This window comes from Chrysoperla carnea, chromosome 3, assembly GCF_905475395.1.
Source record: "Chrysoperla carnea chromosome 3, inChrCarn1.1, whole genome shotgun sequence".
Classification (NCBI taxonomy): domain Eukaryota; kingdom Metazoa; phylum Arthropoda; class Insecta; order Neuroptera; family Chrysopidae; genus Chrysoperla; species Chrysoperla carnea.
In genome coordinates this window covers 54,493,048-54,497,991 of record NC_058339.1, presented here as the reverse complement: position 1 = coordinate 54,497,991, position 4,944 = coordinate 54,493,048, and the positions used below count along the sequence as shown (strand labels likewise).

General features: G+C 28.4%; 1 protein-coding gene across 1 annotated transcript in view; it reads left to right on the top strand.

Annotated features, from left to right (window-relative positions):
* The window catches only part of LOC123296544 (reticulon-1-A), a 94,908-nt gene that overhangs the window by 20,225 nt on the left and 69,739 nt on the right, over positions 1–4,944 (top strand). The gene's annotated exons all lie outside the window — the stretch shown is intronic.

Sequence of the window (4,944 nt, the reverse complement as noted above, 5' to 3'; positions counted from 1 at the left end):
ACTTCCCATCAAATTTCAGTTCATATTTTAAAAAAAATCACAATTTTAACTAAATACTGTTCTCGATGTGATGTCTTCGCGATGAAGTGTCCAATTTATGTATGTGATCTCTTAAACAAGTTAATTAAATGTAATGTTATCAGTTGGTTCCAGCTCGTGTGTTATTTAATATATTAAAATATATTTAAGTAGTTGTCTTGTTTCTGCTCTATGTTAGCGTTACTTAATTTATACAACAATCACTACGTTTATTTAAAAAAACAGATAATAAATACCTACACAACATAAAACATCTTTTACAATAATAAAACTCTTTGTAAATTGAGTATGGAATTCAACTACTTTGTTCCACGTCAGGCTGTGTACACACTTTCACATCACTAGCTTTTTCCCGCCCGCTTCGCTGGTGATTTAAAGTTTTTACATAAAAAAATGTAACCTATCATCTTACAAAAAGAAGCTTTAATGATAAAAACTTGTTTTCTTAGGAAAATCTATAAATAGTGTAACTGCATTCTAATGCATACTCCTTTTACGCAGGTAAATTTTTTAATACCCCTTAGGGTGTTAAATTTATAGATTTGAGCTGTTAAAGTTTGCGTTGAGCTTTTAAAAGGATAATTTTCTTAAGAAAATTTTGAAAAACTAATATTTATTAGTTAGGTAAGGTAAGGTTATATTGGCTGTCCACGAAGGACACACTTAGGCGATAGGGCCCATTGTGATACCATTCGAATCCGCTACCATAGGCATACAGGATCGGAATTGGTTACGTTATAACCAACTGAGCTACTAAGATTGATATGTTATTAATCAGTTAAAAGCATGGTCTAATTTTCCCAAATTCTCAACAGAATTTATAAATGAAATTCGAAACAGAAGTCTCAAGTATGATCATACATTCACTTTTTGAGGACTACCTTAAATCAGCAGCCTTGAGTTATTAAAATTACTACTTTTGTGTAAAAACCATTAATGTTTTTCCTCAAACAGTGATATGACATCACGTAGCAATCAAATAAATTTTCCATTAATAAACAAACATTCGTAACATAGTACATCTGATAAGAATAATTAAAATTCACTGTTATAAATATTAGCCATATAAAGTTTAAAAAAACTTTGATTTATATTTTTCTAGAAAATTATTTACATGCGGTTAATATTTTTAGCTTTATCTTTTCAATTTCTATTTTTAACGGTATGGTCTGGGGAGTGGCTAGATCGCGAAATTGTTATTTGTTTAGAACCGTGCCTTATATACGCAGGGTTGTTTTAGGAGGTGCTTAAATATTATGTTTCTTTGGGAAACTATGGGAAACACACAGGATCATAAAGACAGAACTATATGTGATGGCACGCTTAGTGTAATTTTTTGATATGATAGGACTTGGTCATAATCCAATCGGATTTAAAAAATTCAGCATATCATAATTTGACAAAACCAAACGAAACCAATTCGATTTGGTTAACATTTTGCAGTTGATCTGTGTTAAGTTTTAAATCAAAAATTCGTAATGATTTGAATTTTACTAAAGAAATTTTTTTCTCAAAATATATCAAATAATCAAAATTTAAAAATCAATGTCAAGTGTAAGCACAGCTTCACAATTAGGTACTTTAAGTACAAAATTTTATAGGTACATTAACTATATTACTATTGTAGGTATACATAGTGTGTATAATTTGTATATGTACAAATTGTCATCATTATCCCTATCAATTTTTTAAATTTTATCAATAAAAATAAAAATTTGTAATCTATTTATATACATTTATAATTATTAGTCAGAAATAAATAATTTTTAGTAGATTCTATCATTTTTGATAATTGATTTTTTCAAACAAAAGTTGACGTTTGTTTGTTTTTATTCAGTTAAAAATGCTATTCGTAGACTTATAAACGAGACCTTATATTCCCTTGATCAACTCTAAGTTATAATTCCCTGTCAATTAAAAAACATATTCTTTAACAGAGTTAAAATTTGTTGCATGGGTTAAATTACCAGCTACCATAGGTTTTGCATGGGTTCAAAAAATAAAATTTTGCGCAGATGTTAAGAATAACCGTCTCCTTGAGAATTGCTAAATTCAAAATTTTTCCCTATCAATAAAAAAAAAATTCCCGAACACAGTTAAAATTTGTTGCATGGGTTAAATTACCAGCTACCATAGGTTTTGCATGGATTCAAACAAAATTGAAACACATGTATAATTATAGTTAAACAGTGGTACATCACTGTGTTATAAATAAAACCGTGTGTACACAGCTGATAAATTGACTTGCTTATTAAATATTTAACATTGGTTTAATAATTTGTCGCAACAATCTTTTCATGTAAATAGAAGAAATTGTTTTTGTTAGCATGTACAAAATGTCATAATTAAGTGAACTACATTTTGAGGGTAGAGAGTGCTAATCAAAATATGAAAATAGTACCAAATAAAAAACAATTCTAGTTTCTAGTAAATTTTCTTATAACAAGTTTATATTTCTTGATCTCAATACTTGAGCCAAGAAAATAAGTATTTGACTGCTTAAGAATTATTTTGAACCAAGAAAAAAAAGTAATTGCTACCATTTTAAGGTAGTATAACAGTATCGAAGGTCAACTAATATTTAAAAAAATTTATTCGAAAGATCATAGCTTCCTACAGCTACGTTAAGAGAATAATCGTCAAGGTCTTGGATCCGTAGAGCCCATGTTGTAAACTGTTAAAGATAGAACAAAAGTTTAAATGTAAAAAATGTTCTTTATAAAAAAATAACTTTTGTTCGGAACATTTTTTTCGTAAATATTACTGTTTACACGTAAAGGTGAAAATTAGGCTAGAACATTATGTATTATGCTATATGTATGTGTTCGTTAATATTATGCCCACTGAGAAAGTGAGAAGAAAAATACTACTATTATTACTTTGTGTGTAAGAGTGACCACCTTTTTTTACTTACATGACGTGAAAAACAAATGATTGTAAATCAACAATGTCTATACATGGTATTTCAACAATTAACTCAGTCAATTGTATGTTTTCACTTGTTTCAGAATATATTTCATACTGTAATTTGATAAATAATTTTCCCCAATATAGTATAAGCAAATTAATTAATTGGTTACTTAAATTATTTTAACCACAAAATGCCAGTAAAACTCTCAACATGATTTTTTAAACCCTTTAACTTAAAATTTTTAGACTCTATTTAACGTATGTGTAAAAAAATTGCCTATAATTAAAAAATTTTTGGATGAAAAAATTTCCTGTATTCACAAAAAAAATTTTAAGGACCTTAACTAGGCCTATAATATAATTTAATTAATTTTTACTGGCCTATAATACATATAAGCTCCAATAATGGTTTAAAAAACCATGTTGAGGGTTTTACTGGCCTTTTGTAGTTAAAATAATACTTTCACTACATGTTTGTATTATTTTCTTTTCATAATTTTATTTTTGAATTCGATATTAAAGATAGAATCATAAAATCCTGCAAATTCAGGGATGCACAGGGTGTTTCGTATATTCTTGAGAGGAGAATAAATTTGTCTGCTAGAATTGTCTGCTAGCTTCCGTTCAGTGATCAATACATATTTATAATTTGCCACGTGTTGACAAAATATTAAAGAAGTCAATTAAAATTGAAAGTAGTATTTTCAATAGTTCTTTGAATAACAATGGTTTGGTTATGTTATATCGTGTTTAATAATTGCATAGTTTATCGTATAATTGTATCTATTATCTGCATTGTTAATGTCAAGTAATCAAAAATACCTTTAAAATTTAATTACACACACATACACACACATACGAGTTTTTAATGTCAAATCAAAACAACGAATTAACTTTAATTATTGAAAGATTTTATTAAAAAAACATGTATTATTGAAAATTTATTGTTTTCAAAAAAATTATTATGAATTATAGACATTGCATGTGCTTATTATATCATAAAATAATGTAATGTCATGAAAATTTAAGTAAATATATTTTTTACAGGCACAATTTTATTGAACACAATTGGAGCTAGTTAATAATAACTGGTATTATCCCAAAAGAAACAGACAAAAGTCACTGGGGTTTTATTTGGGTATAAATAAGATCTGAAGACTCTCACAAATTAATGTTTTTTACAGAAAATTTTGTGAGCAGCATACTCCCATCACTGAAGTCATTCCCTACATTAGATGCTTCTTATTATCAGAGGCTTTGTATTGAAATGGGATGTTTTTGTACACATAGAATATTTACATAAAAGAAGAGCAATGGTGGTCGGGGAAGTCCATGCTACCAAGAGGCACCTCTATAATATAAAACTCAATTCACAAAATAATTTTCTCTAGCTCAAGTTGATGCAGCTGTAGAGTGTTTTTTAGGGTTTTGGCATAAAAAGAATTAGGAGTGCTGGAAATTTTACTCCGCCAAAAGGCACTTCCCTGGCACTAATTAACCTGCATACACATTTTCAACCCCCTAGCTCAATTTTGAGCAGCTGTACAAGTGCACAACATTTCAAAACCTTCGGAAAGCGATGAATTCCCTGGGAATTCTCTTCAAATTTCTAAAATGAGCCTCCGCTTTTATAACATCGACCCACCTAGTAATTAAACTTTCATACTAAATTTCATCCATTAGTTATAAATCCATCCAGTTTTAACCTCATGTCTTTTATATTTTTTGAGAAAATGTAAACTAAAATTTTACTCCAAATTTGGGCCCTTTCGGAAAAACATGAATTATGTTTACAAAAAAATAAGCCAATTGGTCTATATTTTAAAAATCTCAACTTTTCAGGCCAATATCTCTTTTTTGGGGTATTAGTAAAAATTTTTTGTCCTTTAAATGGACTATTGGGAAAATCAATTGCCATGTGGCAATCGGTAACTTATAATAGACTATACCAGGCTCCAACTGGGTTTCATCAGGCATTTAATATTTGTAATTTGC